The following is a 14,149-nucleotide window of genomic DNA, read 5'->3' on the forward strand; positions in this document are numbered from 1 at the left end:
TGGTCACACTGTGGACAGTATTCTTTTCTACAGACATCAGTGTAATACAAGGGCACATATTTCTGCTTGAGCAAGATACCAAGAATTTTTAAAATTTCAGCAGGACACAGTATATATATATTATATATATATAAAAGAGACCCATTCCTACAAATTATCTGAAAGTGGAAATCCCATAAAATAATGGGTAGTTTTCCAATGTATTCCTTCAGCTTTGTTCTTCTTGTTCCCTCTTCCTCTGATAAACTGCAGTGACTGGAATAGGAAAGATGAGGCACTGAGGACAATACAGCCATGTTCACTTGGTGTGTGACAAGAACAGTGAGTGATGCTTTACTGTATACTGTCAACAAGCGACAACGGACAGAAGCAAGAGTTATCATCAAAGAATAAGAGAGGCAGCTTGATCCAGTGGATAGGGGATTGAATTGGGAGTTAAGAGATGTGGATTCTATTCCTGGTTCTGCCACTGACCTGCTGTGTGTGACTCTGTGCAAGTCATTTCACCTCTCTGTGTCCTCTCCCATCTTTTATCTGCTTTGTGTGTTTATACTGAGATCTTTAGGGCAAGAATTCTCTCAATGTATGTTTGCAAGATGCCTATACAATGGGCTCCAGATCTTAGCTGGGACCTCCAGGCACCACTGTAAAAGAAATAAAACAAAAAGAACGACCCCAGCTCACATCCTGTATAAAGTTAGAACAGTCTTTAGATTTATCTTTTAAGCTCTGTGTTCATATAAATTTCTGCTCAGATATTAAGTTTCACAGCTACAAAAAAGAATATATGAGCCATGGCCTCTTTCTGTGCTACAATGTAGCATATTAGCTTTGAATATAAAGTTGTGAAACAAATTTATTTATTCTTTTGCACACTAATAAGCTGCCTCTCCCCAGGGGATTTGCTTTTTAGTGTATTCATAAATTGCAGTTCTTTTGTGCTTTAGTTTATTTCCCTTTAAGATAATTCATGAGGGCTTGCATGCTTCTGTAGCATGATCATAGATGTTTAGAGAACTATTCATCATTTCATTCTGACTGGTCCAGCATCATTGATTGTTTTGTGAAGCAGAACAGTTCTAAGGGAGGTCCATACACTTTTCAAAATAAATAAAAACTTTCCAACACATCAGGACCTTTACTTAATGTCGCCCAAACATAGACTGATCAGGCAACCACATATAGTGAGATTTCAAAACTCAGACTCTGCACCAAAATCATTAGGGATTAGAGTATAAAAATGTGGGTAGTTGTGATTAGCTATTCTTAAAGCTATTAAGCATCATTGTGATCACATAATAGGAGTTGTGGGGTCAAAAGTGGAGCGGGTGAGTTAGTGTGCATGCGCCCCAAAGTGGGATTTTCAAAAGAGCAGGGCATTTTTTTGCATGCTTGGTCTCCATTTTGCCATCATGATTCCAGCTTCTCTGGTATTCACTGCAGAACCACCAATTATCTCCTGGGCATTGGCCACATTCCTCAATTTGCAACAGACCAGGTTCACAGATAACTATCCTTCTCCTTTGATAAACTGAATGAAAAATGCATGAATCATTTCTCCCGAAGTATTTTTGCTACAATTACGATGGACAAACTGCACCAAAGGATCCCATCCAAATCTGCACTCTAAGATCAAGCATTGCTGTATGATAGTAAGAACACAAACTATTATCTTTGCTGAATAACCAAATCGGCAAATAGATGGCATGGTTAAGATGGGATGACATTTGCTAGGTGAGTCTTACACTGACTCACATCTGACATTCCACCTCAGGCAGCAAGGATAGCAAGAGCAGAAACCTTGGGCTCTGGCAGCATAAAACAGCTAGAAACATACCCTAAATTGTCAGCAAGGTACCACCCCGAATCTAAGGGAATCCCTAAGGTGATATAGAACTATCTTAAGACTACCTACCTCTCCTCATCACCTCTAAAGAGGTGGTGTCAGGGCAAGCTACAAGTGAAATGAGGCAATTCTCTGTTGGCATAACAGAGCAACCCATAGGCTGCTCTATGTTATCTTTGGGGATGAATCAGTCCCTGGCCAGCCTGATGATCAGGATAGATGAAACATTATTTAAAGTCACAATGGACTGTAGATGCTGCCCACAAGTGATTTTCAGCCAGATGTAGCTCAGTTTGGGCCCATAAACCTACATACAGAAAGTTCAAATGCACTACTGTGTTGCTCACCAATACAGCCACACTCAGTCATTGTGGTTGATGTGGCCATTTGATGTGGGAACCAGGTCAGATAGCCCTAAATACTGGCTGATGCCATAGGATGAAGAGAGCAGAGAGGTACATGTCTAGGGCAAACCATGATCCCTAGCCAATTATATTTTCAAAAAGAAAGTGCGGTGGGCTCATGTGTGGTCATGTCAAACATATCATAGTTTAATACAGAGTGTTATTACATAGACTACCTCAGTTTCCATGTTTGACCCATGATATTTAATAGGTGCCAGCTGCCCTCAGGATGTCAACACCTGCTTCTAGGGTGCCAGACTTAGAGGAGGTCAAGATAGTGAAACAAATAACTAAGCAATATCATACTCTTGTTCTTCAGGGACATGTCTGGTGATGTGCACTTCACATAGAGATAGGGACTATAATGGAGGAGTTGATGGGATAAACACTGTGGAAATTCCATAGGTACATACGTTCTCCTGATGCACCTGGTTAAGTGAATCTCTTTATATTATATTATATACATATATATATGCATGCATCCGGGTCTGATAACCCAACACTTTTGATTATAAAGGCCATTTGGTTATTATAAATTTTACCTGTGTGTTACCTTTATGTATGGTGCCTATGTATTCTTACTGATTCTGGATTATTCAAATTACTTTAAAGAAATTTCCTATACCCATTTATACCTAAAAGTCTACAAATGAAGCGTTATAGTTACAGAAGTTTGGTAGACTCTGCTCAAGTAGGGATTAGGGAATTCAAATAACTCTACATGAGTGGATGCAGCAAATTTTTTACACATGCAAATCAGTATAATGCATGCAGCTTATTTAACAGACACTGGATCATAAATTGAAATAAATTAACTGAAAAATTGAAAAATCAGAAATAAAGCACCTTGCTGAATGCTGAAGGATGAGGCTATTGACTTCAACACTTAATTTATGATACTATGTTCCTTAATCAGCTAGAGGAACTGCTACTGAGTGCATTAGGCACTTCTTCTCCTCAGAGCTGAGCATGCTGCTAACACAACACTCCCAAGCCCAGGTGGTCTAGAGAACAGGAGATTGTGACTGTACTTAAGCCCAAATCTCTGTGGGACAGAATAGTTCAAATACCAAGGTCCATCTTCTTTTGTCCCTTTTAACTAGTTAACTGGCCTTTTCTAGCTTGCTTAGCAGTGAGGCAGAAAAAGGAAGGAAGAACGGGCAGTTGTTCAGCAATATGGTTTCTCTCAGGTTGCCAGCTCCGACAGATCCTGTTTTTCTCCAAGCTGTTTTTTTGATGGATGGTGTCCCAGTACAAGTGGACAGAGAAACTGCTGAGGTGACAGTAGCATGCCCTTAACTCACATTTGGTTGATGAACCAGAAGAACCTGCAGAGCTCGATAGAGCAGAGTGAATAAGACCGAATTGGGGGGGGGGGGGGGAAGAGCTCAATTCTGGGTCTCACAGCGATGACATTCTGCTGCTGTAAAAACGGGTGTAGATAGGAGCAGAATCAGGCCCATGGTCTTTTGTGATTTTATCTTCTTCCATTATGTTTAGTATTTGCAAGACTGAGTTTTGTTATATGGAATCTATTATCCTCTCCTTATGCGGGCACAGTTCCCATTAGTGTCAGAAGGAGTTACTGTACATCTGCTTATTGAGTGGAAAGCAGACTCCCCTGTGGCAGGAGGCTGGGAAGATGGACTTCCCTGAAGTAAAGAAAACTAACAAAACTATGCAGCAAAATGCTTGAAATTTTAAAACACCTTTAGGTTATGATTACACAGCACTGGTCCTCCAGAAAAGTAACAGGACCACATTATACACCGCAACATTGGTACTTGAAGTAGCTGGCAGAGGCTCAATGGTTATATTATAAATAAGACAAGCACAACTGGTTGGTTTGCCGATTTACTATTTCCTGTGTTGCTTATTCAGAGCTTTTAAAAATCATTCAGTAGAGTAAAAAGAGATCTGGCACCACATATGGACAGTAACCAGTTCCAACCACATTCTTATAGGGCTTTTGTCCCCTACAGACTGCCAAATTCTGGCCTAAACTACATCAATGTTATGCCAATGAAGTCAATGGGGTTTCCTGACTGTAAATGGGGAAAAAAATAAGCCCAGTGAACCAGACTCTCAGCTACAGTCAATGGGCAGAGCACCATTGAAGTTAGCGGAGCTATATCAATTTACAACAGCTGAGGATCAGGTATCTCGGGTTTAAGCAGGTCTCAAGTTGTACAGAAGAGCAGTAGACATCTTATTAGCGGTGTCTTTCAAAGCATTCTACTTTCTCCCCATATGGCAGAACTACTGGGCTTCCTCTTAAAAGATGCTATATGCTGTGATCAGCAGGCAGATTACCCAAACTCCCTGAGTACTACACTGTCCAGCATATTCATAGAATCATAGAATCATAGAATCATAGAATCATAGAATATCAGGGTTGGAAGGGACCCCAGAAGGTCATCTAGTCCAACCCCCTGCTCAAAGCAGGACCAAGTCCCAGTTAAATCATCCCAGCTAGGGCTTTGTCAAGCCTGACCTTAAAAACCTCTAAGGAAGGAGATTCTACCACCTCCCTAGGTAACGCATTCCAGTGTTTCACCACCCTCTTAGTGAAAAAGTTTTTCCTAATATCCAATCTAAACCTCCCCCATTGCAACTTGAGACCATTACTCCTCGTTCTGTCATCTGCTACCATTGAGAACAGTCTAGAGCCATCCTCTTTGAAACCCCCTTTCAGGTAGTTGAAAGCAGCTATCAAATCCCCCCTCATTCTTCTCTTCTGCAGACTAAACAATCCCAGCTCCCTCAGCCTCTCCTCATAAGTCATGTGCTCTAGACCCCTAATCATTTTTGTTGCCCTTCGCTGTACTCTTTCCAATTTATCCACATCCTTCCTGTAGTGTGGGGCCCAAAACTGGACACAGTACTCCAGATGAGGCCTCACCAGTGTCGAATAGAGGGGAATGATCACGTCCCTCGATCTGCTCGCTATGCCCCTACTTATACAACCCAAAATGCCATTGGCCTTCTTGGCAACAAGGGCACACTGCTGACTCATATCCAGCTTCTCGTCCACTGTCACCCCTAGGTCCTTTTCCGCAGAACTGCTGCCGAGCCATTCGGTCCCTAGTCTGTAGCGGTGCATTGGATTCTTCCATCCTAAGTGCAGGACCCTGCATTTATCCTTATTGAACCTCATTAGATTTCTTTTGGCCCAATCCTCCAATTTGTCTAGGTCCTTCTGTATCCTATCCCTCCCCTCCAGCGTATCTACCACTCCTCCCAGTTTAGTATCATCCGCAAATTTGCTGAGAGTGCAATCCACACCATCCTCCAGATCATTTATGAAGATATTGAACAAAACGGGCCCCAGGACCGACCCCTGGGGCACTCCACTTGACACCGGCTGCCAACTAGACATGGAGCCATTGATCACTACCCGTTGAGCCCGACAATCTAGCCAGCTTTCTACCCACCTTATAGTGCATTCATCCAGCCCATACTTCCTTAACTTGCTGACAAGAATGCTGTGGGAGACCGTGTCAAAAGCTTTGCTAAAGTCAAGAAACAATACATCCACTGCTTTCCCTTCATCCACAGAACCAGTAATCTCATCATAAAAGGCGATTAGATTAGTCAGGCATGACCTTCCCTTGGTGAATCCATGCTGACTGTTCCTGATCACTTTCCTCTCCTCTAAGTGCTTCAGGATTGATTCTTTGAGGACCTGCTCCATGATTTTTCCAGGGACTGAGGTGAGGCTGACCGGCCTGTAGTTCCCAGGATCCTCCTTCTTCCCTTTTTTAAAGATGGGCACTACATTAGCCTTTTTCCAGTCATCCGGGACTTCCCCCGTTCGCCACGAGTTTTCAAAGATAATGGCCAAGGGCTCTGCAATCACAGCCGCCAATTCCTTCAGCACTCTCGGATGCAATTCGTCCGGCCCCATGGACTTGTGCACGTCCAGCTTTTCTAAATAGTCCCTAACCACCTGTATCTCTACAGAGGGCTGGCCATCTCTTCCCCATTTTGTGTTGCCCAGCACAGCAGTCTGGGAGCTGACCTTGTTAGTGATATTGCGGGAAAGAATCCAAGTTCCAGCCACTCCCTATTCATCTGCGCAGGAAGTGAGGTACAGGGAAGTAAAGCAGCACCTTACACCCTCTTATTCCTCTGCAGGAATGAACGGGTCACAAGCCAACCCAATATTTTCTTTTTCTCGTGTTATTGAGGAAGCAATACACCCTCACATCTTCATATAACAGAAGAAGTCCATGCTGGGGATTTAACACTTCATTTCAAAGGGCTGTCATTTGAACTGGTCCAAATTTTTCTCAGAAAAGGTTTACCAAAAGATGACCTATCATGGACATCAAGCTTTTTTTCCATGGAAAAAAACTTAATTTTCCTCTCATTTTTAATTTCCCCCCATAACCAAACAATCACCAAAATCAAAACATTTATTCAATACATTATTGAATTATTGATTCCCCAGCCCCGCTTACTGAAAAGTGTGGTTCAGTAACTGACCATTTTGACAATGCTTTTAATAAAATCATGTTTTGCTTCAATGAAAAAAAATGATTACTTGAATCTTGTGAAATGGAAACAACTTTGAAGTTTTTCAGAAAAAAAATGGAAGAGTTCCAGTTATCATTTAATGCCTGATCTTTTAGTCTGATGTGCATGTAGAAGGTGCATGATTTCAGATGTAAGATCCTCCCAGCCATTCAAATGAGACGGCAGGATTGGGGCAGAAATGACCGATCCTCCTCTTGCTGCACTGTCACTTAACTTTCCTTAATGGTATGGGCAGCATTGTAGCCATGTGTATAAAGAGAACACAGCTCTGTTACACTTGCTTTAAATGACATGTATGAAATATTGCAGGGGAAAAGTTACTGCTACCATAGATGGGATTAGGAATGTATGTTTTTCTATAGTCCATTAGGTAATAAGTACACATATGGACAAATTGCCAGCCAAATTTCATTACACATATAATCATATCAGTTTTAATTTATAGGAGCAGAAGCAAGAATCTTAAATGATCCAAAAGAATAGTAATATGATAAAATTGGCTATTATATGTATGTTAAATGTCTTCTTGGTACTAAAGCATTACATGTACCAACCTGAAGTCCAGAACATTTTTTTAGGTCAAACACAAGCCAAGAAATAAAATATTAGAACAGAAATACTTAAGCAACCTGATTTTAGTAGTATGAATGATGCCATTTCATGTGTCTTCCTGAAATGCAATTAAACTAAGCTACAAATGAACTTCTAATGAATAATAGCTTCTACTGTCTTTCACTTCCACTATCCTATTATTTTTCCTCTATCATTACAGCTACAGTACATCTGTGTGCAAAGAACAGCATGCTTTTGAACCACAAGAAGAAAACATCGGTCTCTGTCAAAGTTTGAGTGGGAGCTATCATTATTTTGGCTAGTAGTTGTCAGAGTCAGTGTGTTTTGTTAATCGAAACCCTTTGCTCTCCGCTTTCTGTTCAGAATTTTAAAAAGTAGTGGGTGAACTGGGAGGAGAAGAGGTGTGTTGCAAAACCCCATTCAGACTTTGCTCACCATCTCAGTGCAATTGAACTCTTTTGCTAAAATGATCAGAAATGAAACTGTTAATATTGGCACTGATGTTGTTAGGCTTAAGAGTAAACAGTCGGCATCCCAATGAAATGAATGTGTTCAGTTTACACAAAGCTGTTATCTTTGTATTACAAAAGACCTGAAGCCCAAACTCAGTTGTGTGAGGCATTGTATAGACATATTAAAAAGATAGTCCCTGCCCCAAAGAGTTTACAGTCTAATTACAGGATGAGAGACTTCAGGTGGATACAAACAATACAGACAGATGGAGGAAGCTCAAGGTAACAGATGACTGAGATCCACATAATAAACAATGGCCACAATAATAGTTGCCTAACCATAATCATATTGTTTATAAGCATCACAAAAATAAATGAGAGATTTTATGTATTTTGTTATAGTTCCATCTGTCCACTCTATTTGAAGAAACTGTCTGCAGTGAAGGTAAAATTGGCTAAGCATCAGAATTGAGTGAAAGCTCTTTCAGTCCATAGGCTCCCCTAGATTGACTTGCATCAAAACAGAGATCATTTAAACAAGGTTTCCTGAACAAGGAGTAAACTGTGTACTACCCCAGAACTTCCAGCATTTTCAGAAACAATCCCCCTCCCCAATAACCAAACGAAAAGAAGCCAAACTTTTATCTCACCAATTTCTCCACAAACTGGTGCAAAAACTTTGCAGTATCTATTTTTGTGATATCGATCACAGGAAGATTACTCAAAACACAACTTCTGTGAATTTTCTAAGTATTTTTCAACAATTGGAACGATTATTTCAGTCTCTCTGCAGACTCAAGAAAACGATGCATTAGCAACCACAAGCACCAAACAACAGGAGGACAACCCCTGAAAGGATGTTAAATAGCAGCTATTGAAGTTAAACATTTTTTAAATCTGTAGGACCAGCTAATTTGTATCCAAGTATATTAAAATAATTGTCTGATGAGTTCTCTGGACCATTAGTGTTGATTTTTATGAGCCTCAATTGTGTCTAACTCAAACCCTCCCCAAAATGTATTACATTGGTTAATAAAATATCTCATGATTTAGTAGGCGCCGATATGATTTTTGAACACTTGGGGTTGGCTGATGGCCTCATTCTGTGCTGCACAGGCAGATGCTGAATGGAGCAGAAAGTCTCGGCTAGAGCTGTTTCAAATAGTTTATGGGAAGCTAAGTTATGCATGGTCTTATGCAAGACACAAGGAGACCTGTTGTGGTTTGTATGTTCCCAAGAAAGTTTATCATAAGCAAGTTCCTAATTTTTCTGCATTTAGCATTTTCTACCACACCTAAATTTAGTACCAGCTTGTTTGTTTCCTAAAGTTTTCTGACTGGTAATTTAAAATCCAAGAAACATACAATCTAGTTACCCTTGATGTTCTTTCATGTTCCTGAGGCTTCTTTGACTTATATGATTTTAAGAGACTATCTCTGGAGTTTTCCCTTTTATCAGGTGATGACACATTTTTTAAGTAATTTAAAAATACTTGGGGGGAAAAAAAACCCAAGAAAACTTGCTTGTTTGGGAAGAAGAATAAAAAGAGAAGTTCAGTCAGTCCTGTCATTCATTTAAAAAGGGGTTTTTTTTTTTGGAATGACGCTGACTACAGTATGTACGCCATGGTCAAAATGGATTTTTATATCTGTTCAAAAATATTTCAAGATAAACATGCAACAGTTACCTAAAATTATGACCACACTGTGTGAATCTTCTCCTGGGGATAAAAAAAGGAATATTTTATAATTGTCACATTGAAGAGAAATGTTCACTTACATTGCACACACAAATTACATAATGACAGGTTTCAGAGTAGCAGCCGTGTTAGTCTGTATTCGCAAAAAGAAAAGGAGTACTTGTGGCACCTTAGAGAGACTAACAAATTTATTAGAGCATAAGCTTTCGTGAGCTACAGCTCACTTCATCGGATGCATTTGGTGGAAAAAAAATAGAATTTTTCCACCAAATGCATCCGATGAAGTGAGCTGTAGTTCACGAAAGCTTATGCTCTAATAAATTTGTTAGTCTCTAAGGTGCCACAAGTACTCCTTTTGTTTCTACAAATTACATAGTTGCCTGTCCGAAGTGAGAAGCTGCTTATGCAACTGCAGCCAAATTAAAGAGAAAATTGAAGTTACACAATTTTAATGTCCCTTGTGTGTTTTTGCATGCTACACATTTGACCATTTATCCTTAATTGTTAATTAAATGGATGTCCCCTTTTTGAGCCAGATTATTTCTGGATGAGATAGAACTAGGGCCACCAGGGAGCCAATTACAGCTCACCAAATCTGAAAACTAGCTACAGTGAGACATAGAGCTAGACATAGAGACATAGAGCTTTAAGCTGCACCACTGATGGTAAGTTCTAACCTGTATGACTGATGCAGGAATGTTGTGGTGGAACAGAGCTCCCATGCAGCCCTTCTGCTGCCAGTATGCTCCCTTTGTCAAGGGTGGGAGCAGAGGCATGAACCCAAGCACACTGGAGCTAGTATGGAGTTCCCCTCCACCAGCAAAGACTTCTCTGGCTATTTGTGGTCAGTCTCCCCAGTGGCGCAAAGAGACCAAATCTCAAAGGAGGATCCACTTTGCTCTTTCTTCATGTATGGTACTAAGTATTTATAAACCACCTTGTGAAGGGGGGATGCACCTCCATTAACCCATTTCACCACTGATATTAAAGAGCCAATCACATTTATTTCCTGGATACTCATCAGAATTAGACCACCACCACAAATATCATTACTGTGTCTGAAATGGAAGTCAAAGATCTGATTTGTAAATTGCATCATTGGCACAGGATCAAAGGCTAGAAGAAAAACTACCAAACAGGAGAGGAAAGCACAGAATAAAAACAAACAACAACTTGGTTTGAACACTCAATTTTTGCTTTCTCTCTTATGGTCAGTGCTTCAAACACTGGTTCAGTATAAAAATAAGATGACAGTGAATCAAGGGATGGAATCAGAGTTAATATCACCACATTTCCTGAATTACAAACTTGTACTAGACAATATTTACTACTAAATACTTGTCTAATATAAACACTTATAAAAATTTAGACATCACTAATTGCTTTTCTTGAAAATTTATGCAATATGTTAACCACATTTTCAGAATCAGCTTAAAGACCTTAGTTTCATAGGTTCTATCACTCAATGCTGGTTTACCACCTTTACAGCACCTATGTTCTCTGTGAAGCATTTTTAATCTCTCAATAAAGTACCTTGACATATCTCTCAATGAGGCTGATTTATTAAAGTTCAAAACACCACAAAGATTTCCACCCAACCTTCCTAGCTGGCTCATACCCTCAGTGCAGAGTTCTTAGTCCTGTCCCTGCTGTGATTCTTCTCCAAAAAGCTCTCTTCCTTCCCTGCGACACCAGCCACATTAGGTGGTTCTTGCTCCCTCCAGGCTCATATTTCTCAGGTCCTTTATCTGGGAGTTGTACATGAGTTCAAGCATCCTTTGTATTTCTTTGAGTCTCTTCCTCATTTAACTCAGTGTGGTTCTGAGTCACAGGTTTTACTTGCATGACCCCTGGACTAATTGCCTTCATCTGGCCCAGATGAGGCTGAATCCCAACTCTCTGGAAAGGACCAGCTCCTCCTGTGACAAAGCTCATTAATTAATCTGTATCTTAGAAATGATGAGATAATAGCTTTAGCACAAAGGTTTAAGAAATTCTAGTTTTATATTTCTGATATGTATTAGAATATTTAATATACAGCTAAGACTTCTCTTAAATATTAATTTTTGCTCAATTCATAAAAGTCGAGTTGAACCCTTTGCCCAATTTCCTATGAGCTGTTTTTCTACTACATGAGAAAACTTCATCATATTGACAATTAAGTTCCCTGAATATTTTCTTCAGTGTTTTCTCCATAATTTAAATCTCTCAGATGCTTCCCTTTTAGACAATATAACAAGGCAGATCCTTTAAAAGAGAAAAATATCTGAATTCCTTTCCAGGAAAAAAAAAAACAAAAAAACAGTTACTTCCTAGTTACTCCATTTACTAGAACTTGATAAAGTTTCTGTATTTTGCAGTTATTTTTTCATGTTTATATGTTTTATGATAAATGCTACTGAATGGCTCTCAAGGAAGTAATATTTTGTTTTTACTGTTAAATGTTAACTATTAAAAGGAGTTGATTGATTTGTGTGAACTCATACAACTAATTGAGACATCTTCAATCAAAGGAACTGAATTACTTATATTCCAAATTCAAAAGAAATGTAAAAGTAAAAACAATGCTGCTCAAAGAGTATGGTTACCATGATACAATCATGTCTGTATAAGAAAGAAGATCAAGTGCATCTTTATGCATCATAATACAAAAGGGTCATTAATTATCCTGCAGGGATCACATCTTATTTCATGCTAAAACCATCATCATTAGACTACAATTATTTGGGCAAACCAACCTGTGCTGATTTTAGAAGGTTATTCAGGTGTGTTGAGGGCCTGTTTTTCCTCCGAAGGAGTTTAAGAAACTGGAGCTCTTTAGCCAACATGCACTTTCTTTGAACAAACAAATCCTTCTGGCTGTTTAGAGCACTTTATGTTATGTATGATAAGGCAATAGGTGCCTCTAGTATTAGCCATCAAAATAACAGAAGCAGATTCTTTCACATGGAGAATTTTTATATTGTACCTAGAAGGAATGAATCAGAAAGGTGGCACTGTATGCCTCTGGAAAGATTTAGCATTTTTTAAATCTTGAGACTCCATATTTTGCATCAGCCACAAGAGTTCTGATTGCTTTTGAAGTGGCAAAGATATGAAACTAATAGCTTTATTGGAATAAGTAGCAAAGATGAGAAGCTGCAAAAAGAGTTAAGAGTCATGACAGCTCCAGCTAATTTGCAATAAAGAAGTTGGATTAACAGTCTAGACTAGAGCATAGAAGTACTTCAGTGAGAACAATAGGCAACAATCGCTGATGGGCAGTTCAAACTTGAGCTCCTTCATTAAAGAAGGTTGTTCACTGAATTCTAGTGGGTTTCCTTTTGTGTTGCAGAGCAGCAAGACACATCTGTCTGATCATCAAAATCACATGGTTCAAGCACACTCAGCCAGTAGAATAAATGCTGTGAGGGGGTTGCGTAAGTTTTGGAGAGTCTGATTTATGGGAAAGTTGTTGCAGAACTGTTGAAGAACAGGGATACTAAATAACAAAATCATTGACATAAATTTGGGTTGCGGGGGTAAGGGGGTGGTTAGGAGAACTCTCTGCCTGGTTTGGAACAACATTGTTTTATTCCACTGACTTTCAGCTAGATAAGGAGAATTTCAGAAGTGTTATATAGGATGAAGCAGTGAGATCCGGACACAGCCTAGATATGCAGAGCAATGGAGAGCAAGGATTAAAAATGGACTGCAATGTGGGGGCTTGAAAGTCACAGAGTGGTCACTGAGCTACAGTTACTCTACAAAAGGTATTTCCTACTGTACCATGGTTTGGGAAGCAGCTAAATTATTCAAGACAACCCACACTTATCTCTGGGGCTGAGGGTTTTCAAAGGAGGCAACTAACTCCCTTAGGCCTCTTGAAAATCCCAGCCTAAGTGCTGATTCATTCGTTGGTTTCAGTAAAGTTATGCAAATATATGTATGTATTCATGACAGAACACAGAATATGACAATGACTTTTTCTTCAAATTAATACATTAAACAGTTCCTATAGCATCTCTGCCTGTCAAGTGCCAACTCAAGAAGCTACACAAGAAAATAACTTTTTTCATCATTCTGGAATAAATTCATAGTTAATGAAAGAACTACCATGATGTTCCACTTGAACCTTAATTCAAAATGTACAACACTGATTACTCATGCCAGTTATGAGCAAAAATGAAGAGATTTCACCATCAGCAAGACTGAAAGCAACATCTATGTGCCTATCAGAAGCTAAACAAAGGGGACAATGTGTCTTAATTTAGACAGACACTTGGGTTTCCAGATATTTCAGTCTCTCATGTAAAAACAAAAATGACTTTTCTTAGATTTTAAATGTGCACTGCCTATTCCAAATACGACAAAGACGTATGAGATCACGACATGCAAATACTCAGGCCAATGTGCCTGTCACTCACTGCAAACAATAAATCACAGGCAGGCATTATGATTTTCTGATACTTTCATAACATGGCTGAAGTAGCTCTGGAAAAGTAGGGCTCACACATCAGACTCTTCAGGTGGGAGCCTAAAAATGCCCGTTTCTGGAAGACTTTATACAGACTTAAATTCAAAATATGTTGGAGAGCCCAAGGAAACATCTTTCAATTACTCCACAAAATTTCCACAACAGGAGGTGAGGGGGAA

The 14,149-nt window shown here is 39.5% G+C and overlaps 1 long non-coding RNA gene across 1 annotated transcript in view; it reads right to left on the reverse strand.

Annotated features, from left to right (window-relative positions):
- Window positions 1–11,281, reverse strand: part of LOC119861878 — a 228,985-nt gene extending 217,704 nt beyond the window's left edge. Inside the window, exon 1 of the long non-coding RNA XR_005295054.2 lies at window positions 11,133–11,281. This is a non-coding gene — a long non-coding RNA (uncharacterized LOC119861878). The remainder of the gene's footprint in view (window positions 1–11,132) is intronic.
- Window positions 11,282–14,149: the final 2,868 nt, after the last annotated feature.

The sequence above is a fragment of the Dermochelys coriacea genome, chromosome 9, assembly GCF_009764565.3.
Source record: "Dermochelys coriacea isolate rDerCor1 chromosome 9, rDerCor1.pri.v4, whole genome shotgun sequence".
Lineage (NCBI taxonomy): Eukaryota > Metazoa > Chordata > Testudines > Dermochelyidae > Dermochelys > Dermochelys coriacea.